At 42.1% G+C, this 26,650-nt stretch overlaps 1 long non-coding RNA gene across 1 annotated transcript; it reads left to right on the top strand.

Moving 5' to 3' along the window:
- Positions 1-17,318: 17,318 nt before the first annotated feature.
- On the top strand, positions 17,319-26,242 carry LOC139085319 (uncharacterized). The gene is made up of 4 exons (XR_011543601.1): positions 17,319-17,455; positions 24,981-25,050; positions 25,891-25,946; positions 26,023-26,242. It is a non-coding gene; the product is annotated as an uncharacterized lncRNA (long non-coding RNA).
- The last annotated feature ends 408 nt before the right edge of the window (positions 26,243-26,650 follow it).

Here is a 26,650-nt window from a genome sequence, read left to right as displayed (position 1 = left end):
TTTATGCATCCTAGCAGTCTGCCCGCCTGGCTGGTTGTGCCTTTCATTACTGCCACCAGTGGGGACTATCCCTGTTTCAGACATCTTTGCCAACACTAGGCTTTGATTAAGCCTTTATATCTTTGTTAAGATTTATTTTTTCATCTATCTTTTCTAACCCATTAATATATCCCTAGTAATGGAAGCTTTTTGTTCCTTATGTGTGTGTTTTTATTACCTCTGGACTGTGGCTTCCTGAGGAAAACAACCTTCATTCATTTTGGTGGTGTCCACTAATCAGTGGTCCATTTCATTGGATCTAGAACAAACACTTCTCCTTTCTCAGTGATTCTTTGATGCTTTAAAGCAGATCCAGGCCTTACACAAAGTCACCTATTTATTTGTCAAAGAGTGGCTAAGTGGGGGAGATGGTTTCAAGTGATTAGAAATTAAACTTTACATTGAGAATTTCCTTTCCTTTCAATCTTAACCCTTTTATTCCCCGTAGGTATGTCCATAGTACAATGGATTTAGAGGAGCTGAGTGCTGCACCCACAGCTAAAGAAAGGGACAGAGATGGGATGAGGAGGGAGAGTCTGCCAGACAAGCACAGAGGTGACTTCCAGTGTGTTGTCACCCTATACTTGTCCCCATTTCCTCTCACTGTCTCCCACCACCCGGACATAGAAACCCTCTGCCCAGTCAGCTCATCGGCAAAGACTTTTGCAAGTGTGGTTCCCAGAAGAAAATCGTCTGGGTCCAAAGTGAGAGCAGGTGGCTGGCGATTACCATCGGAGGGTTTGGAGCGTGACGTGAGAAGATGAGGTGCAGGCATAAATGCTGTCTTATGTGCTGCCCGCCAAATGACAGTAGTCCAGAAAACGATGTAGAAGATAGTAAAAGACTTAGAGAGTTTTCCACATGAAAAGTTGAAAAACCCCACTGCATTCTAAAGAAATCATATGCCACTTTAAATGAGTACAGATCTCAATATTCCAAAGAATCACACCCTCTCTAATAATAATGGTGCTTAACATTTGTGCAGTGCAGAGTCACAAACTTAGGCCCCTGGGTTACATTCAGCCTTCAAATATATTTGGTTTGGCCCATGCAGCGTTGGCCAGATAGTGTTGTAAAATTTTTTAGTAGTTCTGCAGATTTAAAATCACACACAGGCTGGCTGTTCACCAAACTACTTCTGCGTATTCCTGGCACCCAGCTTGAGTCACTTCCCAGCCTTCATTGCAGACGTGTATGTCCATGTGATAGAGTTTTAGCCAATGAAGTGTGAATGAAAGTTATGGGCACCTCCTCCAGGTCCAGCCTGTAAAAACCAACCATGAGCGACCCTCCCAGGCTCTTCCCTTGGCTGTATGTAAATATACAGGGCAACTTGTTAAAGATGATAGACACCTAGTATGTTTCCCTGAGTGACAGTGTGGAGCAGAGCCTCCTTACCCACTCTTCCTCCTCTCCATGACCCTGCCCCGACCTGGAACAAGATTGTGTGAGCAAGAGATCAATTTACGTTAGGTTTGAGCCCTTAGGTATGTTGAGGTCTATCTGGTTCAGCAGTTAGAGGACCTTAGCTAATATGCTCTGTAGTAAGGATCATAAAATCACTAGTCTGGCATGATCCACTCCCTGGTACCTCTAATATGTTACCTGTTTATATTTCCTGCTAGGCTCCCTTACGTATTACAATTTGAGACTTTTATATGGTGCTTTATGGTTTACTAGGCACACGCACATTCATTATCCTTTGAACCTTTCAATAACTCTATGAGTTATTGGCAAACTAGACAGCATCATCCTTTTTTCAGTAAGATCAATTTCACTTAAATAAATAGTTGTTGAGTGCCTACCACAAATCAGGCATTGCGCTGGGCCCAGGAGACGCAAAGACGAGACGTGAGGAATTTGAAACTTGGAAAGCTTTTACTTACATAATCATACATTTGCCAAGTCACAGGCTACTAAAAGAAATGGCAGATAGGATTATGGGACTACCAAGAACAATCTTTAAGAAACTGTGGTGATCTAGAATAATACCAGAAGATAAAACATGGACAAAAGTTTGGATTTTCAAAAGGCAAGTAAGGTGGTTTCTTCAAATTGCAAAACAGTGTATTTACTGTTGATATCATGAAAAAGTCTAAAAATCATTATTTCACCAAAGTTCTGTGAGCACTTAGAAAAGAGGGGATTGTTCCTGGAAATGAGAATCAGTTCACTAAGAGAAAAACCTTGCTGAAGCTAACGTACCCCTCTTTTGGATAGGGTCGTTACTCTGTGAGCTATGGAGAAGATCACAAAGATGGATGTCTTAGTTTGCTCTGGCTGCCATAACAAAATACCATAGATGGGTGTCTTAAACAAGAGAAATTTTCTTTTTCTCCCAATTCTAGAGGCCAGAAGTATAACATCAAGATGTCAGCCAATTCCGTTCTCCTGGTGAGAACCATCCTCACGCCTTGCAGGTGGCTGCTTTCTCACTGAGTCCTCGCATGGCCTTTCCCTGGTGTGTGCATCATGTGGAGATCAGAAATCTCTCTCTCTTCTTTTTCTTCTAAGGCCACCAATCCTAGTGGATTAGGACCCCATCTTTATGACCTAATTTAATCTTCCTTACCTCCTAAAAGCCTTCCCTCCAAATATAGTCACATTGGGGGTTATGAATTTGAGAGGGGGGTCACAATTCAGTCTGCAACAATGGTGAAATTGATTTTAACAAAGGATCTGACAAAAATATTTTTGATCACTATAGACGAATTGAAGACATATCCTAGAAAATGGTAAATTTAGGTGAATGCAAATGTTTTTGAAGTCAAAATATGTGGATTAATGAATAATTGTCAAACTTGAGAGAGGTCTTTGTTGGCATGCCCTAGGTTCTGGAGGTTAACATTTTTATCAAGAACTTAGGTATAAACATAGAAAATATGCTTGTTGAATGTGCAGCTCGTACACTGGATGATAAAATCAAGATTCAAAATGATTTCAAGGGGCTAGATTTATGGGCTCAACCAATGAAATGTCATCCAGCAGGTAAATGCACGGTACTTTAATGAAGATAAAGAAATTCTGTAAGAAAAGATGATGGTTGCAGAGAATCTTTGGCAAATAAGTCACTGCACCCTAGGGTGTACTCCCAGAAGTCTAGTGTTCATATCAAGGTAATGGTCCCACGACACTTTTTGCTAATCAGACCATATTGTGTCTGGTTCTAGGAGACATATTAAAGGGAGAGGGTCATTGATAAACTGGAAAAGACCCAGGAGGATGACCTGGATGGCTCAGAGCTTATTTCAATTCAATTGGTATGGTTCTATGCAATATTGGCTCAGCAGCCTGGGGAGAGTTAACTTGGAGATTCTGGGAGAGAATAAGAAACTGTCTCCAACTATAAGAAAAGTTGTAGGGGCTGGCGCCATGGCTGAGTGGTTAAGTTCAGGAGGAGGCTCCGCTTCAGCAGCCCGGGGTTTGTTGGTTTGGATCCTGGGCGTGGACCTACACACTGCTCATCAAGCCATGCTGTGGCGGCGTCTCACATAGCAGAACTAGAATGATTTACAAATAGGATATAGCTGGGGCTTTGGGGAGAAAATAGAAAAAGAGAAATATTGGCGATAGATGTTAGCTCAGGGTCAATCTTCCTCACCAAAAAAGCATTAAAAAAAAGTTGTCATAAAATGGTTGTATCTAGGTGGTAAGATTATATAATAGTTTTATTTTCCTCTTTCATTTAGTTTAAAAATATCTACCCTATTTAGACTGCTTACAATGCCACCAGTCACTGTGTCAAGAACCTCACAAAACGTCACTCATCTTATTCTTTAGAAAAATCTGGTGAGAAAATAGTCTTGTTCCCATATTATTGATGGAGAAACTGAGGGCCAGGGAGGATAAGTAGCTTTTCCAAGGTCACGCAGCTAGTAGGTGAAGGGACAGGTTTGAACCAGTTCTGTGAGACTTTAGAGTCCCTGCTCTTGGCTGTTACACTTTATTGCCCCTCTGTTCTTTCTAAATACTCTCTAGTAAACAAAACCTTACACATATATCTAAGGAAAACATCTTTTTAAAAGGAAACCAGTAAGCAGAAGGGCAAAGAGGCAGAGGCGAGGACAATGCATGGAGTTTAAGGCAGTTAAATTTAGGTCAGTATCGGGAGGAAACATCTAACAATGAAAAATTTCCATGAGTGGAGTGGTTTGGATTGCTTTGATGGTCTGGATGACCATCTGTCGACGCAATTGAGAAGGAGAGCATTAGATTATCAGCCTCTCAAGATGCTCTATATTCTGTCTAAAAAGATCCGTCCATTCCTTCACTCATCACACAATCACTGAGAACCCCCTATGTGTCAGATGCTGATCTAGGCTCCAGGGACACAGTGAACAAGTCCCTTCTCTCACTGAGTTTATATTCTAGTCTGGGAGATAAACACATAAAAATATGCGTCTAATATACCAGGGGATGATAAGTACTATGAACAAGGACTGAGCTGGGTAAAGGGATGGAGAATGTTGCTGGAAAGGAAAGAGGGAGGAGATCCTCTGTATAAATGTCAGTAAGAACTCATATCTAATCCTCCTAAAGCATAAGTCTTACCAAGTCATTTCTTGATATGACCTTCAGTGGCTTAAAATATTAAAATAGTCCCAGTGGCTTCCCGTTTCATTCAGAGTAAAATCCAAAGTCCTTACAATAGCCTGCCATGTCACACATAACTGGCTCCCACTCCCACTGCTGCCATGACCTCATCTACGACTCCACTCACATTCCCTTTGTTCAAGTCACAGTGGTCTCCCAGCAGGTCCTGACACATGCCTAGCTTGTTCCTGCCACAGGGACTTTGCACTTGCTCTTCCTGCCGCCTAAAACCTTCTTACCCCAGGTATCTGCATGGCTCATTCTCACCTTCCTTGGACTCTGCTCAAATGTCATCAGAGAAGCCCTCATAGATAACACTAAATGAACCAGAGGTGCTTCATCCATCACTTTCTCTCCCCTGACCCAAGGACCAGCTACATGCTTTGAGGGGCCCAGTGCAAAATGGAAATGTGAGATCCTTGGTTCAAAAAGCAAGGGAAAAAATACGTGATGTTAAAGGTACTAAAACAGGGAACTTTTTCCTTTTTTCCATGACTTCTCTGTCAACATGTGATCTTGTTTATTTCCTCTTTAATGTTATGCTCCCTAAGACACAGGAATGCTTGGAGACTAAGAGCAGACCTTCAGAAACACCTGGGCTTGCCTGTCCACCTTGGGTTGTGATGGTGGGCCTGGAAGAAGGGGACATGTCTGGCTCAACTTCCCTTCCTCCATCTGGGCACAGCACGTCAGTCTGGCAGCCAGGGGGAGGGGGCATCTGGCAGCCAGTGCGCTGCATGCAGGCACTAAGTCTCGGAGTGGAGATTACAAGGTCAGTGCCATGACGCACTAGGTACATGGATTGGGGATGGGAGAGAGGCTCAGCCCCATTGAGTCACCCACCCAATGACCATGGTGCTGCAAACCCTGCGATGAGGACAAATACTATGCCCCACCCTGAGATGCCACAGGGCGTGTGTGCCCAACCCTGACCCTTCCCATGTCTATGTCAAGGTCCTCACTGGGGCAACAGGGTGGCAGTGGTGATGGGATGGGGCATAGATGGGAAGGCTAAGCAGGGCCTGGAGTGCCAGAAGGTGGGAAGAGGCATCTGAGCGCTTGTCTGATGAGGGGGCAGGAGGCAGGATCAGGCTGAATCTTCAGCTGCTCTCTGCATGCTGCATTGTCCCATCAGACTTCACTCGTAAAACTCAAATTCAAAGACAAAATTGTTAAGAATTTCAAGACAGTGACCACAGGGCATTAAACGCCAAGTGTGGGGCCTTTCTGAGCACGAGGCCCTGTACAACTGCACAGGTCACAGGCCCTTGGTGCTGGTGCTGCCTGACTCCGTTCGATTCTGCCCAGCCTTGTCAACACCATATTATATGTTTATTTGATTGTTTGTTTATTATCTGTCTCCTTCTGCCAGAAGTAAGCTCCACTGGAGCAGGGCCTTTGTCCCTGTCTCTATGTGTCTTCTGGTGCTTTAGGATAAAGAGGAGAGTCTTCACCATCCTGAGGGGTATGGATCCGGTAAATAGTGACTGTTGAACTCAACCCCAGAATGCCAATCCACGAAACCTGGAAAACATTGCTTCAGGTCTAATGACAATTAATACCTGTACAATGTGAGTTGAAGGATACACATGAAATACCCACCAAGAAGGTAGGAAAGAAAAGTAGAAATAGGTTGAAGGAAGATTTAGATAATTTTAGAGAAGACATGTCAATTCTACTCAGAAATTTTTAAGCAAAGGACGTGTAAGGGCCTTAAACATGAAACCTTCAAACCAGAGTGCCAACAGTCTCAAAATCTTCAGGGGCCACTGCCAGAGGCTTAGCCCTGGGCGAGTGGCCATGGCTGAGCAAGTGTGGCCTTCTTTTGTCCACCTTTTCTCGTGCTTTACTTCAGAATACGGCTTAGTACCTGGGCCAGGTGCTCTGAGAACGTACAACAGAAACATAAAATATAATTCCCATCCGTATGTAGTTTTCAGTCAATCTCCGAGGAGAAGAGCTCATACAGAGGTAGTTTCTTACTGAAGTATCTGACTATGGCTTTGCAGAGGAGCTGAAACAGGGCCAGAGTTGGAAAATTAATGCTGTGCCTCAGAAGGAAGTGAGGAAAGCCTTCAGTGATGGCGAGTAGGGTGGGTCCAATGCAAACAGACAGGAGAAGTCTCCCTCACGGGGGCAGGGGAGGGCAGCATCCTCCTATATTATCTAGCCCATGATTTGGTGAGCAAGTCTGAGATTACAGCAATGAAAATATTCCAAATCCTATTAAGCATAGAACATGAAATGAAGTCAGTTCCTAATATTGACTTTTACTTGGTATTTCAGTTCCTAAAAGTCCCCAGACATCATGGAAGAATTAAAACACTATATTAAGACAGAGCAAATACAGATGACTTGCAATAATTTGCTTGAGCATTAGAATAAATTTTAAAATGGAGGAAAAAAGTCCTAGGCATTTTTCTCCTATAAAATCCTAGATGTTTCAGTTGTAAGAAGATTTATCTATCTATCTTAAAGGTTCTCAAGTCTTGATATATATACTGAGAACATATAATGTGCCAGACATTATACCAAGTTTAAAAATGAAAAGGAGTTCCAGACACCAGGCAAAGCACGAAGGCCAACTAGGAAGATCCTACAGAAAACAGAGAGGAATTGTTCCTTACAACAGAACAGAGAAACAAAATGCAAGTTTTGGACAATACCACCAAAGAAACAATCCAGAGAGAGGAAGCAGTTTCAGTAAACCAACATATCTGAAAAATTAATTTGGACATAAAATCAAATTTCCTACTTCAGTCTCATTGTAATCATCTGGTTACTCCAGGGAGATCTTAAACTTCCTCTGGATAATCATTTACAAAGTGCTGAATGTAATCGGTGGAGCATAAAAAGACAGGTGAGGTACTAATGAGCCAGAAAATATGTTGGTTCCACAGATTCTCCCCTTTGGTTTCAGGAAGCCTTAGATTTGTGCTTTTAGGGGTATATTAGACAGAGATCTTCAAAGAAACAGAAGCAATAGGATGTGCGTGGTATGTGTCTGTGTGTATGTATGTCTGTGTGTATGTATGTGCGTATATGTATATGTGTGCATATATATAGAGAGAGACAGACAGACAGACCAAAAGAGAGAGGAAGATTTCTTTTACGGAATTGGCTCATGTAATTGTAGAGCCTGGCAGGTCCAAAACCTGCAGTGTAGGCTGACAAGCTGGAGACTCAAGGAAGAATTGATGTTGCTGCCCAAGGCTGAAAGCAGTGTGAGGGCAGAATTCCTCCTTCCTCTGGGGGCCACAGTCTTTTTCTCTTAGGGCCTTCCACTGATTGGATGAGGTCCACACAAGGTATGGAAGATAATCTGCTTTACTCAGTGTCTACTGATCTAAATGTTAATCCTATCTAAAAAAGACCTTCACAGCAATATCCAGATGGGTGTTTAACCAAAAACTGGGTATCATGGCCTAGCCAAGTTGACACATGAAATCAATCATCGCAAGAGTCGTAGTTTTCCTTCAAGCAGGACTGTCACTGAGTAAAAGGGGAAAGGGTCTGGTGTCTTCAGGGTTAGCCTCTGTAGGCATACAGCACGCTCAGGGGGAGTCAGTGGCTTTGAGCAGGATTTGGGCAGAGGGTACACCTGGGCTGCTCCCTGTCCTTAGCCTGGGCACAGGTCTGGTCTGTCTCCCCTGTGGGTTACTGTTTGGGGAGCAGAGAGAAAGGCTGGCCGAGAAGCAGCAGGATATGGAAAGTGGATAGAAGTGTAGGGGAGAGCAGGGTGTGAGGAGGAGCACATTTCATAAACTTTTTAGCCCCTCAGAAGTGAAAGAATGAAATGTCCCAGAGTTGTCCCAACAACTGAGAAGCCCCTTCCTCACAGATCCTGTACTCCTGAACGTCTTCCCTGGGAAACTTCTTCCTGGGATGTGGGCCCCCAGGCAACACCATCGAGTTGAAGGGTTCTATAACCGAAGGGACTTCTGGACCAGTGAGCTCAGCTCTTTGCCTAAGAGGGAGAAAAGGGAGCTCCACAGTCATAGCTGGTCCACCATGGTGCTGGTGCGCTGTCTTGGCCTCCTTCTCGCATGCCACTGCTCTTCCTATCCTGGTGAGTGATTTTTACCCATATGGTAGAGCCAGAGAAGTGGATCTGTTCTGAGTTGGGAAACTGGACCTTGTTCCTCCCTATACTCAACACCATAAATCAGGATATTAAGAGTGGAAGATCTTTTAGTGCTCCGTTCCACGGCTACTTCCTTTAATCCTGAGGACACAATTCGACCCATTATTATTCTGTAAATTTAAATTAAATTTTTAGTTTGCATTAATTTCTAAACATCATAATGGCTAGTCCTAATCAAAGCCATTACTAGTGAATATTAAATTAAAATATTAAATATAAATATATATATATTTCACATAAATTCTTGTTTCTTCAAATTACTATTGCCAAAGGATTATAACATTCATGTCTATTGATGTCTGTTATCTTGTTAATACATTGCAAAATAAATGTCATGTCACATGAAGCACCCACGGAAATAAGAAGGTATCTATGTATGTGTCTTTTTATTAGTGAAGAGACTTTTCTGAGAAACCACTGCCGCCTCCAGCAGACTTTTCTTGGCTGGAATTGTGTTACGTGTTTCTAACCCAATCATTAGTAGGGGGAGAGGAGAGGCATGGCTATGTGGAGGACTGGCAGGATTTCTCCCAAATTGGGGTTCTGATGGAAAGGAGGAAGTCGGGGGAATGAATGTTATGTAGGTGGCCAAAAATGCCTGTCACACCTTTGACTGGACAGCTTAAGAGAAACAGAGTTAGAATATCAGTGCTAGGGCGTTATTATGGGGAATTATGTTTTTTACAGCTCTGTAGAGCATGAATTATAATATCAGAATTCAAGTATCATGCTCCAGGGCAAAGTTGAGGACACTGGACATCCAGGAAGAGAAGATGGGTCATTTGAAGTGAACATTCAAGGACCTCATCATGGCACTAAATCAGCCCTGCTGAGAGCTATATGGCTGGGGCCAGGCACAATTTATGGGGAGTCAAAGAGGGAATCAGTGATTTTCTTTAATCTTCAAGCTGTGTAGTTATGGGGAAGCAGTTGCTTTAAAACACACACACACACACACACACAATAAAATATTAGCACTTTTGGTAAATTGTGTTCTCTCCATCAGAGGAAATAAACTGAATTGTAAGATAATCTCTGTCCGTTCAGATCCAAAAATTTTCCCTGTTAAAGTCAAGGCCTGAACACAATGCCAAAGCTAAATAAACTGCCGATGATGGGCTGTGAATTGACGGATGAGTGGACACGATTCTCGCTCCCCCAATCCCACAAAGACAAATAGGGAAGCTGGTGAAAGATCAGCTGTAAAAAAATCCGACCACTGAGACAGTCAAGCCTGTGCTTCCAGGAAAAGGAGAATCCCCACTTGCTCCCGCCTTCCCAGTAGGGCGTCTCCTAAGGGCAGCCTTGGGCAGGCTGTATCTCCACCAGAATAAGCAGTTGTCTCACATCTGGACTCTGGACTTCAATAAAAATCCCTCACAGATTGTCAGGGGAGGCCAAGGCAATGGGATTTACATTTTGGAATGGAGTTATCATTCTAAGAGTTGTGCAATCAGAATGAGTTGCCATGAATGGGCTCCTAAATAGAAAATAGAGGTGACCTAGATTAGGTTTCTATCTGAATTCCCTTAGGTCCACACTGATATTTTTCGTTCTGATGTACACAGATTTTATTTATTTTCATGGTTATTATGTCTTGAAATCTCTTTGGACCTTTGAGTTATCGATTCGTCATAAATGACAAAAAGATAATCATTTGATTGGATCTAGAATATATGTAAAAAATAGATATTCATTGGGCCAAGAAATACCAAAAATTTACCTCACTGCTAGAGAAACACATCTAAGAATAGGAGGAAACATCAGAAAAGTAGCATTTCAGAGATGGTTGCTCTTGGCTGATGGTAGTGCTGGTTACACCACAGTCTACGTTCTCAGGCAAAGGTCTCAATATACCATTGATGGAAAAGACGCAGGGGAGAAAAGGAAAGAATGGAAGTAGAAATCACAAAAATGTCCAATATTACAGGAATGAGAGAAAGAATAGGAATAAGACAAAGCAGCCCACTCTGCTGGATGCTGCAGAACTGAGAGGAAGACGAAGATTGGCGTTCACTGAGACGTTGTTTGATGAGAGCACGTTATTTGTCAGATACAGGGCTAGATTCTCGGAATACAGAGGAAATATAAAACATAACTTACCTTCACATAACTTACAACATGATATGGAAGAGAGATGTGAAAATAATTTAAATGCAAAGAGACAAATGTCACGTTAAAATTATGTGCTGTGGTAGACGAGAAGAAGAGAAGAGGGAGAGCAGGAATCATAAATGGTTTCTTGGAGAAAGTGATATTGGGCTGTCTTGATGAGGAACGTTCATGTGGAAAAGGAAGATGTAGGTGTTACAGACTGATGAAGAACATGGGTAAAGGAGAGAAGGTGGGAGACTGTGGTGCTTGGGAAAGGACAGTTAAACTTGGCTCAAGAATATGAGGTTCACGCAGCTGAAAAAGCCAACAGAATGCAGATCACAAAGGGTCACCCACACATGTAAACCATGAAAGAGTTTGCATTCCATCTGCAGGGAGTAAGGTGCCATTGAAAGATTTTTAAGCAGGAATTTGAACAGCTAGTTTCCTATTTCAGGAAGATCTCTTAAGTGACACAAAAGGATGGATCAGAATGAAGGAATAGCTAGCGTGAAGACTATTTGCCTTCTGCAAAGGTCTAAATGAGAAGAAATGAGAACTAGAACTGAGGCAATGACAGTAGGATGGAGAGAAAGGACAGATCAAGAAAGTCTTTGGAAGCTTACAAGTGATTTTTGGGACTATTTCATAGAGGAGATGAAAGAGATAAGAGAAAGTGAGGGTGACTTCCATGTTTTGGTTTGGATCAATGAGAAGAGAGTGTAGGATGATGGCAGTGTCATTAGTTGAGTTGAGGGCTATGAGAAACTGGTCGATTTAGGAAGGATTGACATAATGAGTTCAATGTTGTATATGTAACAAAAATATTACCATTGGATTTGTTGATTGGAAAGTCCATTGGTGATGAGAGAGACAAAGATGGAGCGACAGAAAGAGTCTGAGAAAAATAGAGAGGCACTGGGAGAAGAGAAAAAGAGAATAAACCAGAAACTCTGAGAGGGAAACTCTGGGACTGTCTCTAGTTTATTGAATTTTTCTGTCACTTATTGCAGTTTTCCATCACTTCTTCCTCATTGTATGTATTGTATAAATCTTGAATTGAATTGAGAAAAAGAAAGGGTTAAAACTCTATTAGGAAGTGGGCTCAATTCTACCAGAAATATTTGCCAAAATTTCATACAACTTAAAAAAATCCACAGATGGAGCTGGCCCGGTGGTGTAGTGGTTAAATTTGTGTGCTCTGCTTTGGTGGCCTGGGGTTCTCAGGTTCAGATCCTCAGCTCAGACCTAGCATCGCTCGTCAAGCCACGCTCTGGCAGCATCCCACATAAAATAGAGGAAGATTGGCACAGCTCAGGGTCAATCTTCCTCGCACACACACACACACAAATATCCACAGAGCCACTATGGTATAATCTTTTAAAAGTTACTCTAGAGAAATGAGATCACCTAATTGGAATTTGGACATCTGAAAGAATGAACATCTGGCCATTATTTTGGCCCTATGCTAGTATTAAACAACACAGTGGATAATGTTGCTGTTGTTTCATAAGTGAAGGGTTGATAGATTCATTGTCTGAGAGCCCACGACAAGCCACTTGTGAATGACTGTGTCTTTGAACTGATACATGCTTAGAAGTTGGCCTTCATTCTAATGTAGAAATAACTCAATTCTCCAGGCTCAGTCATACTTGTATTTGTTCCTGGAATAATTTCTAGGATTGAAAAAAACCCTCTGTGAGGAGCAGATGTCCTAATGAAAGATTTTTGTATCCCGGCAAAACTACCTCTTATTCTCCATGGCAGGGGTTTTATCTGAGGGAGAGTACGAATGCAGAATGATTTGAAAATCTGGCCAAAACACCCGGAAGTACCCATTTCAACTGCGTTATATTTACATAACAGAAACCCTAGAGAAGATAGGCATATAAAACCTCATCTGCTGTGGTGGAGTTAACACACTTTTTTTTGATGGAAACTTCTTTAGGCTTCCCTGGGATTATTTTGCCTACATTAATCTCACCAGATACTATCCCAGACAGACGTGGCTACTTAATTCTTTCAAGAAAAAATAAATAAAGTCAGTGAATATTTTTATTCTGTTGGGTTAACCAAAGAGTTTCCAGATAGATATTTGAAATATTTGAAATTGTAGGAGGTAGGGACAGGCTTTAGAGGGCAGGACAAAGGTTATCTGGGTTCAAATAGCAAAAGACAACAGGAAGTAGGAATTGCGAGCCTTTTCCCTATGTCTCTAGTGATTTGCTGTGCGTCTCTTGGGCAAGGGATTCCTACTGAATCGACAGGATAACAGGAAAAACTAAAGAAAGACATGTGCTGTTACCTTTGTGTGTCTCTAATTAGAATGTAAGGCCAATGAAAGCAGGAATTCTGCCTTCCATTTGAATCCTCAGTGCCCAGTACAGCAAGGAAGTGGGAGCAGAATACCAAAGGGAGGGGAAGTCTCTGGAAGGAGATTTATGGCTTACAGCTCTATTCTGCCTCACTCTGGCTTTTGGTAAAGCACTTTGATAGTATTGGGATGACCTCGTAGATGTTCCCATCAGCACTCTTTCTATAGTGGGGACTTGTAGATACGTCTAGGAATAAACTCCCAGTAGGGAACAAGAACAAGAAAATAGGCTTCCTTTTTTTTTTTCTCAAGCTCCTGCCTGATTGAAACTGCCTTTAAAAAAAAAAATTCAAAGCAATGCTTTCAAATTCCAAAGTCCCTCTTTCTGTATTTGTCCTCCTTATCAAGGAGCTAATTGAGTTGGTTGAAAGTACCAGGCTATGAGTCAAAGAACTAATCAGCACTTCGGGGTGCTTTTGTGTTGGTTTGGGTATTTCTTTGATGTTGGACATAAGGAAGGGCATGTGGTCTGTAGACAAACACTTCTGGGTGATAAGAACCGCACAATCAAGCCCATGAGTGATCATGAACACATGCTTCCTTTAGGCAGCTGCTCTTTCCCAGAATGACACTTGGACTTGACTATATCCAGGCACAGTTTGCTGTCACCTTGGCAGCACCTTGTAGTGAATGGCCGCATGTGAGTTACCTGCACTGACAGAAATCCCACCTGGCACCTTCTAGACTATCGTTTGTTGGTTTAACCTGCTGCTGTGGCAGTCCTCGTTTTCATCTCTCAGTAATTCAAAATAAACCACCTCATGAACACTGGCTGAAGGTTGGAAAAAAGATGTCAACACACTCCTCTTCCTTCTGACTGGCACTCTCACCAGTCCTTGTCATTCTTGAATTAGGAACGTAATGGACCATTCCTTTTACTTTTACTGCTGTTCAGATCACTCTCCTTTTTTATGCAGGATAGTTGAAAAATGGTTGAAGCCACAGATTCCCGCTATTTGGAGTTTTTCTACATAAACATTTTTCTCCTGTGACTCCTGGGGTTCTCTTCCTTGGCCAGTCAAGGGATCTGTTGGCTTTCGATTGCCCTGGCACACTTTAGGAGATGTGTATTTTGTATGAGCAAGTACAACTGAATGGCATTTGAGCTTTCACCATTAGAACACAAAACTACCTCCTGCTGGAATTTTCTTTGTTCTACCTCTAATTTCTGGCCATACATTTTAGGCAGCTCTGAGACAGTGCGGACCCCGAGAGTAACCAGAATCTTGCTGTGCTCAACCTGTTGAGAGACATATGGACTGAGCCCCATCAGCTTCGGAAACCTATCATTTCTCCAGGTTTAGGAAGGAAAAAGAAAGACAGAGAATATTTGGGTTTTCCTTGTTTCTGAAATGACATGCTCAGGGTTCCCAAGGAGCTCTCATGCTTTTCTTGCTGACTCCTTTCATGATGACAGGATTATGACTTAGCATGAGGCTTCTTCCCCCATCCCGTCATTACCCACCATGGCTTCTGTGATGTCACTCCTGAGGTATAGAGCTCCCGTCTGGCATAGCAAGTTTACTACTCAAAGAAACCCTCTCCCCTTGTCCTCATTTCTTTTTCCCTCTCTCTCTTTCTATTTGCAAAGCTAAAATTGTGAGTATGTTGAGATCAAGATATCACTTTAACTCAAAGTCATAGGATAAAATAAATGATAAATTAGAAATTACTTGCGAACCACTCAGTTAATGCTGATCAGAGATTTCAAAAACAGTCCTTTTCAGAATATGGGATGGAGTCCTTCTAATGTGATAACTCAACGTTGTTGAAAGTCTTGCTGCTGAAGGTGATAAGTTTGTACAAAGACGACTTTCCAGAGTAGAGCATCTATGCCTTTCAAATCACTCCTCTATCAGCTTTGTTTTCCTTGATGGCATCTAGCTTTTTTACTTTACCTCTTCCATGAGATTAGCACTGGTTATATTACAGTGTCATAGTCAATCTTTCATGAGCTACCATCTTGGCCGTGTGACACGACGAACTAAGAAACTCTGACTTGAATGCAAAGCCAATGTGAACCAATCTGTAGGCATTTCCTTTCTGCAATTTGTGAAATGGTGTCTACCTGTCAAGTGACTGAAAAAATAAATCAGTTGTGCTTGCAATGGGATGCTACTGGAATCCACAGAATGTCGGGGGAGTAATCAGGAAAAATTCATGCGGTTCTTTTAAAATTTTTGTTTCATAATTCCCTCTGCCTTCCTTATTTTTGGTTTATCTTTGAGACTAGGGTTCAAGTGGAAGTCAAACAGCAAAAGAAAGGGATATCTAACAAAATTCTGGAGACTTTAAACCAGAAGCCTGACAATCCTTCAAAAGCAGGAGTATAATCTGGCCCCACAAAACTAAAAAGTCACCTGAAAATGAGCTGCTTGGACCAGGCATTGCTGAGAGATGGAGAGGTCTTGATCTGTTAGGTGACTGGCACTGTGGTCTGGGTGTACAGGGTCTGTGAGCATCCCATGGTCACCAGTGGTCCTCTCTCAGCAGCATGCACATATGGATATTTTGATTTACATCCTTTGTCATGTTGCACTTTTGGTGCTATTTGTCTTATAGTGAAATGAAATGATAGATGGGAATACTCTGAAAAAGTTCAAATTGTTATGGAAATAGCAAGTTTTAATATAACCAAAGGCAGATAAGAATAGGAGTCTCAATTTGTGTTGGCTTGTATTCCAGGAATTGTCTTACTGTCCCATAACGGACCAGAGCATTACACCCAGTTCCTGTTGCATTGACCTCTCTGTGGAGGACATTCTCCCTGTTTCTATCGGCTTGCCAGGCCAGGCGGAACCTGATCAGAGCCTTCTATTCTTGACGGACACGCCAAGAATCCACCTGATTTTTGATGACAGAAACCTGTCTGAGGATGTGTCACATTGTCTGAGGGGAGGGAGGAGGCAAATTCCAGCGACTCTAACATTGACTGAGACTGCTCAGGAGCTTCTGGGCCATTTTGTTGAATTTGTTCCTCAAAAGTCATCTGTCCCTTCGACAGTCTTTCAGTTAGTTTAGGATTCAAGATCTCCATTTGTAGTGTGGCGAAATTTAGGAAACAATATGTATGTTTGGAGAGAGAAAGCCAGATACGCAGGAGAAGGCTTGCTGTGAGTGGCCACTTTGATTTTTCTGTTTCCAGAATTTCAGATTTCTTTGGCATATCATTTCTGAGAGCTGTTCCTGAAAACACCTGTACATTATAACCTCCATTAGGTACATAAAAGCTATGGATTGGGGGATATGCCAAACCATGAAGATGAGAGGCCTCCATTTTGCTTCTCTTAGCCGTTAGTTTGTGTTCATACCATTAATCAAATAAAAGATTAAATACCACAGGAGCAAGTGATGTCAATTCCTAAACTACTCTTAGAGGGCAGCTAGAAATCCTCAGCCATTCTGAACAGCTAGGGAGAGGCAAAGGGGTCAGCTTTTGAACACATTGGTTTCGCAGCTCCCGTTGAATTCTCAGTACAGGCCTGTGAGAGTGAGGGAGGGTTTGACATCTGCCAGCAACAAGATCCATGGGGTCAGTGCTAACGCCTCTCCTGTTTAGGTCTTGTTCACAGTCCCTTTAGATATTCAAGATAGACCAGGATCCTGTGTTGCAAATCCTGTGTAATAATTTCTGGTTCCTTGAATTTCACTCACCTAGTTTCAATTTCACTACTAACGTATTACAGTTCATAATTTAAAAGGAAGGATTTATGTGCATATAGCAATTTCAAAGGTGGACTCAGGATCCATTATTCTACAGTGTCTTTCTGCCCTTGAGCTCACAGGGCTTTGTAGATGATAAGAAACTATATCTTGAAGGGTACTTTTTGACTTGTCCAGAGGGCTACCTTTCTGACTGATCAGCTTTAGAGAATTCCTATTGTCAAACTGTGAAACTTTTGTCCAATCAGAAGCCTGAGGGAAAACCCTCCAGCACGACTCTTTATACAGATCTGTGTAGAAAGACGAAAGGTCAAATATGAGAGGGATTTTCCTTCCCAGCAGCACTCAGCCAAAGAAATGAGCTGGGAGGAAACTCTGCAGGGTAGAGATGCGTCAGAAATTAGGTTCCAGGAATACAGAAATAGTTCTCTGATGTTTGCGTTATCAAAATACGATGAAATCTTCCTATTTTCCTCCCAGACCTCCATAGAGGGACCTTTTCTCCTTGGAACTACCTGAGGTTCAGGTAGGTCCCCCCAGCTGAGCAGGTGAGTGATAATAACTGGATAGGTTTTTCTCAGACGTGATTAATGCAATGTCAAATAATTGGAATAATAGGCGATTTTAAAAAAAATATGCGTTTATACATATAAAAGTGGTTATAAAAAATGTCTTTATTAAAATAACCATTAAATGACTCTGTGCCTGTTGATAGGATAAGGCCTTTCAGATACAAATCCTTATCCTGCCGGCTGCTTGTGCCTGTGTCTTTGAGCCTCTCACGGGTGAAGATTGGCTGCAATGTGTCTTTCTCATCAGCTCACTTCTGAGAGAGACCTGCCTTGCTTATCTCAGGGATTATCTTTAACACAGTTTCTTTTTATTTATTGATACTTCCTCTTTCCTGCAAGAAACCGAAAAAAGGAACGATGCATTGTCTTAGGTTGGGTTTCCTAGGAAACAGACCCTGGAATGGGGCTTTGTGTACAAGCATATGGTTGGGGAGGGCTCTGGGGATAGACGCCTATGGTAGATGAAGGAAGGAGGATTGGACAGAGGGAGGACTGTGACATAGTCACCACAAAGACTGCAGCTGGTCCTGATCCCCTGGGGCCTGTAGGGCTGGATGGTCCTTCAGAGTTGCCCAGGCGTGAGACAACCACGTGTGCCAGCCAGTGGATGTGTGCTACCCCTGGGGAGGAGCCAAGAGCTTGGGCAAGGCAGCATTCTTGGGCTGAGAGCAATCCCCAGAGAAGGACTCATTGAGAGCCTAGTACTTAGCACTCTCAGCGGCTGGAGGATGAGTGCCTCAGTCGTGAAGGGAGAGATCTGGGTGGTACACTGTGGAATCCACTACATGCTCCTTATGTGACTTTGTTCTTAAATCTTTGGAAAACCTGATGCCTCTCTTTCCCATGCGAGTCTCTGTTTCCTACCAATGTATTTGCTCAGTTTGGGAGTTAGAGTTCCTTTGTGTAGTGTGTGTGTATATACATACACATCCTATATCGTACATCTATCTATTACTACATATACATGATCAATATCTGTATCTGCCCAGGTGTGCTGTGCTGGTATGCTCAGGATTTTATGGGTCTTTCTAGGTACGCCGAGGCAGACCAAAGGCTAGTGAGAGGAGGCGCTTTTGAAATGAGTTTTTAAAAATTTTCCTTGATTTAAAATCTTCTGCCAGGGCTGGGTGCGGCCTTAAGGATCAAAGAGTCCTCAGCCTCTGGCTGCCTGAGTGTTTGTAGCCATATGATGACAAAAAAGTGCTTTCCCTCCAAGAGCCGTTTGTGATCACTCTGTGGAGCTTGGAGAGTGAAATGTGTTTTTAGACGAGGGAAACACACACCTCACTGAGGAACCTTGGCTCTGAGACCTTGGCTGCCGAGAACCACCAAGTTCTAGAGGGCTGTCATGTTGTTCTGTGAAGTAACAACTAGAGGTCTGCAAACTGTTCCATGGTTGGCTAGATCCTGCTATTGAGTGACACATTTCTGAATGTAATTCACATATGCGGTGCTTAAGTCGGTATAGGGCTTGCTATCAACCCCTGAGATGTTGGAATTCTTTCAATTTGAGTTTATGGATGAGGAAATAGAGGCTCTATGAGGTAGACCAACTTGCCCATGGTCTATGTGGTTTAGAAGTGAGGTGCTCCCGCATGCCGGTTTGCTCCAAGTGTCCCCGTTCATTCTGTTCTTCTTGTGGAATTGTTAGTAGTACTCCCTTTACACTCACTCAAATTTCTTGACTCAGATGATATGTGATCTGGCTCTTGAGTCCAAGCCTCTTGACACCAAATCTCACAAGCTTCCTTCAATGCCTTGCAAATACTCTTAGAAAGTTCTAGCTTGTCAACTGCGTGTGGCCTCTACAACCTGGAATGGTCCTGTCCCACTGAGCAGTGTCTTTGGCTCTGCCCACAGTCTTCTATCTTCCTCCACAACACAGACCAGGAGCAACCAGCACTGACTATATTTTTCACTAAAAGTTTTTCCTCAAACACGTAGGATCACAAAAATCTGACCCAATAGAAACACTGACGTAAGGCTGAGAGATGTAAGTTTTTATTCAGTTAATGGGGCTCCCTTGTGTTCTTTTTTAGACTTAGGGCTCTTGGCCCTGTGCTGATTTTTATGACTGAGCTATATCGTCTGATGAGTGGATTAGTAGTCTAGATTCTGAAACTCACGTTCGACCCTCTGTCAGCTGAGATACTTGGTATTTTCCCAGGAAATAGCACGGTGAACACAGCTCCCAGTGAGAAGACCCTATATTGCTCTCCCGGTTCAAGGCTGTTGGCACCTTCTTGACGGCAGCTTTAGGTGTGAGGCTGGCATTTGGAGAGTGTCTGAATAGTGAGAAATGAGTTAGCGTCAGCCGCGTCCTGCGCTGGGCAGCCCCATGGCGAGACAGGTCATAACACTAAAGCCATAGACAAACATCTCAAAAATTCCCCCACCCTCAAATAACCCCAAGTGTTATCAAACCCGTTAGGTTTGATAGTTCTAAGAGCAATGATGGAGTATGACTTCAGAAAAAAAATTTCATAATATTAGTTTAATATGACTCATCCTTCAAAGCAACTAGTTGATTGACCCAACATTTAGAAATCTATTCATAGGAAGAATTATGACACCCTGCCTTAGACGTCACCTAAAAGGGATCAGGCTTGTCTTAGCAGTAAGCACCGATTTCTGTTTTTATTAAAAATGGCATTCCCCCACCTTCCATTAATAATATACACAAAGAAGTTTTCTGGTTAGAATTAGTTCGGAATAATTTGAGGAGTCAAAATGACGTTAATTAAAAAAAAACCCTTGAAATCCTGCTTTTCAGGAGATTCGCCATCACACAGTTGAAGGAGGAAAGAAAGATTTATTTTTCTAAGTGACTTTTTTACTTACCGGGGTGAGAGAGGCAGAGAGATGGAGAGAGAAGCTGAGGTCTCTTTTATGTGTGTGAAAACAGCAAAGTCTCCTTTGAGCTTTCACTTTTTATCAAAATACACAGGCAAATTAGAGAATTAAAAAGTTCCCAATTTAAAAACTAACAAATACACCACAAGAAAAGCCAAAGGCCAGGAAGACCCTCCCCAAATGCCAGCTAGTAACCCTCTTGGCTGAGGTCAGAAATGAGCAGAAAATGCTTCTCTTCGATAAAAACACTTGATATCATTTTGGTTTCCATGTAACATTTTCCTGTACAGCTGCAGAAGATAGAGTTTTCAATTAAATAAACGGCTCACTTAAGAATTGAAAGCATTGGACAACGCCAAAGGAAAAAAAAAAGAAGAAGAAAAGAAACAGAATCAATTGACTGTTGCTCTTCTCCCCCTAGATTACTTACCTGGCAGCTTTGAAGACAGTGGAGGCTCCTCAGGTTAAGTTTGACATCGATACAGAAAAAAAATCTCTGGGAGATTTCTTAGTGGGATCACTCAGGCCTGTGGCGATCTAAAATATTTCAGTCGCTATCATTCCCTGATCCAACTTTTTGTCAATTTACTAATTTTCTGTCTTCAATGGTTCATTCAGGACTTTTCTTCCCTTTTCTTTCTCCCCTCACTATCCTTCCAGGCACCCAGGAAATGTGGGTGCTCCCCATTCCGATGCGTTCTTTTGGATGCATTCAGTCTCATGAGGCCATTTTGAAGAGAGACGTTTGGACAAGGCTTAAAAACAAACTGTAAAACCTCCAGCTCTTAACAAAGTGCTAGATAGTATGTGAAATAGACATTCTCATCTTATTCGTGTTGACTTCCTTCTGCACTCATCCCGTTCTCTGTTCCCAACCTTGGGCTCTAGGAAAGACCCAGCAATGGGCTGAGTTTGTCTGTAGGGCGCCTTAGTTGCAATCAAAATTGCCTTTACATTTCACTGACCTGTTTTGATATGATTACTTCAAATTATCTTTCCCAAAGTGCTTTGCTTTGGAACAAGCCATCTCAGAGAAAAAAGAGTAATATATCCAAGTAATCATGGTATAAAGAGTTCTGAACCGGTTATTAGAGGCTGCCCCATCTTTTGGTAATGGGTTTCTTTCTTAACATACTTCTTTTACGTTATTTTGAAGATAAACCTTTATCCCACTCGAGATGTGCTGGGAAGCATGTAGCCAGGACTATGGGAGTCACAGTACAACTTTTCTTGGGATAGAAAATAATAACCTGGAAAATTTCCTATCACTTTATTCTTCAGTTCAGCCACAATATGTGAGAGGAAAAATATGTAATATTGTATTGAAATAAACAGAAGGAAAAAAGGAAGCTCTGATTGTTAAAGCCATATTTAGACATTTGTCCAAAGATTTGTTAAATCTCTCTTTAGATTTTGGGAATCTAATTATGGTAATATCAATAGCCTATGTATATATTGTCTGAAACTTTCTTGTTCCGAAGTCCTGGTCGGATCTGCCCAAAGCCCCCTTCCCATGTCCTGTGGAGATCTGGAGCTCTTTCCGTGCCCCTTGACTCTCGGGCAGTGGATCGGAGGATGGTTCTCACAGCTCACGGGCACCTCAACCTGCAGGCTCTGGCATCTGCCGAATTTGGGGAGGTTTTTGATGGTCTTGTCACTTCATGCAGGTTGTCATTCTTTCCCATTGCGCTGACATAGATGTGGAACTCAGCTCCTTTCCCTGATTCCACAAAGATTATGCATACAAATTCTTGTGTGTGTAGGAGATTTTTGTAAAATTGTAGGGGAATGTTAGTGGGGGTAGGCATTGGGAAAGAGCAAAGTGTTTAATTTCAAAATGCTAAGTATTTCAGACTTAATGTTCCTAGACTTAAAAATGTCCTTAAGTTATCCAGTATTTGGGATTAAAAGTGAGAAAATTCAAAATTTGAAATATTTAAATATAGAGGCAGAACAGCTAATAGTATAATGAAGGCCAATGTCCCCACCACCCAGACTTAGTGAATCTTAACATTACACCATACTTTTTCTGATACTTTTTTTTTGAGGAACGTTAGCCCTGAGCTAGCATCTGTGCCAGTCTTCCTCTATTTTATATGTGGGATGGCTGCCACAGCATGGTTTGATGAGCGGTGCATAGGTCCCTGCCCGGGATCCAAACCAGTGAACCCCGGGCCTCCAAAGCGGAATGCACGAACTTAACCGCTGCACTACCGGGCTGGCCCCTCTGACACTTCTTTTTAATGAAATACAACATTATGGACAATGTCAGGGGTCTTGTGTGACCCTCCCTGATCGTTTTCCTTTCCCTCCTCTGGTAGATAGCTTTTGCCATCACCTGAGTGTTTATTATTCTCGTGCCCAGTTTTATACTTCTTTTTCTTATGTACGTAGCCTCAATCAGTATAGATTATTGTAGTTAATGTTTTTAACTTTACGTAATTGACATCAAACTGTACATAACATTCTTCCACTTGTTTTTTCATTCAACCCTGATGCGTGCAGCTCTATGTCATGTCTTAGGAGCTGCATGGTGTTCCATTGTGTGAATATTCCACAATTTATCCATTTTCCTACTAATGAACCTTTAGGTTGTTTTCAGCCCTAGCTGTCACATTCACAGTGTTGCAATGAACATTCTTTTCATTTTTCCTTGAACGCACGTGTGAGAGTTTCCTCAGGGGCTATGCCTACAAGGGGATTCGCTGCCTGCTTCACCCACTCAGAGCCCATAGGCTCATGTTACCTGCTGATTCCAATACTTCCTCCTTTTTAATTCCTCTTCCTCATTCTTTTTTGTGTAAAATATCCTCTGTCACTCAAAATTATCTAGATTCTGTTTTGGGTTAAGCAGTTCAGCTCTTTCTAGCCCTTGCACCTAAACTCAGTTCTTGATTCGTCTTGCATATGCAATCCTATTATGGCATTCTGTAGGACAGAACCAACCAAACATATCCCTCCTTTAACAGGACCCAGCCTCATTAGAAGGAGATTGTGATTGTAAAAGGAATTTGATTTCTCTAGTGCTTTTGGGAAAGGACTCCCATAGAATAATGGTTTGCTATATCTCTTAGACTAGGGAATCAGCACGTGCTTGTGAGATTTTGTCTTCAAGAATAAAATACACTATTCATTCATTCAACAATCATTTATTGCACATGTTTACCTGGCACTGTACTAGGGGCTGGAATGATCACAAAAATGAATCAGATCCTGGGGCCTGCCCAGTGGCGCAGCGCTTAAGTTCGCGTGTTCCGCTTCTCAGCGGCCTGGGGTTCGCCGGTTCAGATTCTGGGCGCGGACGTGGCCACACTTGGCACGCCATGCTGTGGTGGGTGTCCCACATATAAAGTAGAGGAAGATGGGCACGGATGTTAGCTCAGGGCCAGGCTTCCTCAGCAAAAAGAGGAGGACTGGCAGTAGTTGGATCAGGGCTAATCTTCCTCAAAAAAAAAAAAAAGAATCAGATCTAAAGAACTCCCAATCTATTCAGGGAAATAAACACTTAAACAAATACTTTAAAAAACTTTCTTCCACAAGTAGAAGAGAGTGCTGTGGAAATATTGGGAAAGGGATGTTAGCTTTATTGAGAAGACTCCAGAAAGGAGACCACAACAGAAAGAATAATTGCCAAGTGCAAAGCTTAGTAGTCTAGTGGGGTTGGAATAGGCAAGGAATTTGGTGGCCAGATTTCAAAATCTTGGAAGGAAAATCGAGAAGCAGTAGCGAGGTAGAGCAGTGCCAGATTTTGCGTGGTTGCGTGTGCCAGGCTCAGCTGTCGGAATCGTAATCTATAATCAATGGGGGAGGCATGAGAGTTTAAAAAATGAAGGTGTTATAATACTAAATCTGGGCTATGAAAAAGAAACTAACAGCTATCTGTCAATTTGGTGACCACTTAGGTTGTTCGGGTGGCGTTCCAGGGGCGAATGTAGAGGGATTGAACAAAAGTAGTTGGGGAAGAATGATGAAAAGTCAGTCAGGAAATTTCAGGATTTACCGTTGTCAAACACAAAGATGGTCCGGGCTTTGTGAGGGAATGAAAGGAAGGAAGAGCAAAAGATAAGAAGAATCCTAGTTTGGCAGGCTAATCAGGTCAGGATGCCATTCTCCAAGAAAAGGAGTTTGGGAAGAGGGACAAGTCTTTATTGGAAAGCCATGAATTTGGTCTAGGTAATTTTTAATGTCAAGTGCTTGTGAGAAACAGGAAAGAGTTGTCTGTCTGTGGCCAGGGGAACTATGGTTTAGTATTCAGGAGAGGTAAGACCAAAGGGGGAGAGTTGGGGGAGGGTTTCAATACTGTTAAAAGCAGCAGAGAAGTCAAGGAAGATGAATGCCGAACATAAAGCATATGGAGCAAAATCAGTAGTGTTTCAGCAGAAAAGGCTTCAGCTGAGTGAACGGAAGTTGATGTGGTGGACACTGCTAATTTGATCACAATTATCTATTTTTCCAGCCTTCTTTACCAATAAAACCCTGGTTTTATTTAAGGGGCAGTGAGCATCTAGGGATGACCATGTGGGACAGTTCTGGCCAATGAGACATAAGTGGAAATCTGGTGGGGATTTCTTGGGAAGTTTTAAGTTTCCTGATAGGCATTGATTCTTTTCACTTTTTCTCTTTGCTCTTCCTCTTTCTTCCTTCCTAGAATACTAAATAAGGCCGCAAAGATGAGGATGAAAGCCTGCAGGTTCAGGATGGTGGGAAAGATGGCATTGGTGAGCACTGTACAGCCCCGGTCTCCCTGCCCCTAGAGTTCTTGTTGTGTAAGACTGTTTAAGAGCTTCAGTTAGATTATTTAGAGTTATATTAGTGGGATGTGTTTTCATTATCAGAAGCTGACTCCCCAGGTCAGTATTAACTCCAGGCACTGGCAACAGAGAATCTGAGTCTTCAACCTTGATGGCAAGATTGACTTGACCTCCCCTTGTATGATTAGTCTGTGGATTCCTGCATCGAAATCTCTTGAACAGCTATAAAAATGCAGACACTAGAACCTCACTCTAGATTAACTAAATCAGATGATCTGGGAATGGACCCTGGGAATCTACTTTTAATACACTAGGGTTTGAGAAATACAGCATTAGTTTATGATTCCTCTATACCACTTTAAGATTCATGCATATAGGCTTCTAGTCTCCAACTATGGGCAGCCAGTGAAAGTAACCTTGTGTCCACACATTAGGGGTGGATGGTTATGTCTACATCTGGATGGGTTGAAGAAATATTTAAAGGGTTAATTGGAAACCTAGTGTCAGGAAAGTCAGGCTTGCATGTTGACATGCTCTAATTTGATCCTATGAAACATCAGTAGTCGGTGCCTTTGAAATCTCTGAAGGAATGGGAGGTCTTGAGGGCTACTGAATCAGTGGGGGAGGCGGGGGGGACATTGGAGCTGGAAGCCAAGTTGGTTAGTCTACACCAGCTATTTTTTGAGATAGTGACACTTTCACACCACTATATAGCTCTTGTTGTGAGTCACTGGAGTAGATTATTACATAGTTTTGCCTGCCATTTTAACCCTTAAATAAGAGCAGACAATTTTTTTTAATTCCCAGGAACAAACGGTAACATCTAGCAAGCAGTTTGCATCGACTCTGCACGACAACCAAAAGTGGGTAAGGTTTTGAACTTTTTACTGGCAGTTTCTCTCTTTGAATATGTATTCTGAAGAGTTTTTTTTTTTTCAGTATGCTGTGTTGTCCAAATGAAAATTCTCCAAAATAATGACATCAAGATCAAACCAAGATAAAGAGCTGGCATCATTATACTTGACAGGCATATACAGTACTTATGCTGAAATTGAAATGATCAAAACTAACCTCATGGAAAAATGCAAGCACCCAAAGGTTGTAAGAAAAGTCATACAAATCAAATTTATAAAGCAAATAAATCAAATTTATAAAGCAATTCTAATGCCACTTTTGAAAAAAGTAAATTCCCTCTTAGAGGACTCATCGACTTCATCCTAGTCCAAAAGCTTGTTGGGTGGCAGAAATGATGATGATTATAGCCTGAGACATCAGTAAAACTTTTGCATCCACAAAAAATGGGAAAACAGACCTTTAGGCAAAACGCTAAAAATAGGCTCATTTTGGTGAAATGAAGCTGTTTGAATAAATGCAACTAATAGTTTTTATCTAAACCATCTGTGGTGTGAAATGGGAAGTCATATGGAAAAGTCCTTAGAGACTTCTGATTGCTCTACATTAGAAAGGAGAGGGGGAGAGAGAGAAAAGGGGTTTCTCTCCGTTTATCTGAGAATTAACAAAGTGATCAGCAAAGTGACAGTGGAGGCCAACTCGTGCTGGCTGCAGG

This window comes from Equus przewalskii, chromosome 8 (genome assembly GCF_037783145.1).
Source record: "Equus przewalskii isolate Varuska chromosome 8, EquPr2, whole genome shotgun sequence".
NCBI lineage: Eukaryota > Metazoa > Chordata > Mammalia > Perissodactyla > Equidae > Equus > Equus przewalskii.
This window is presented reverse-complemented; position numbering and strand designations above follow the sequence as displayed.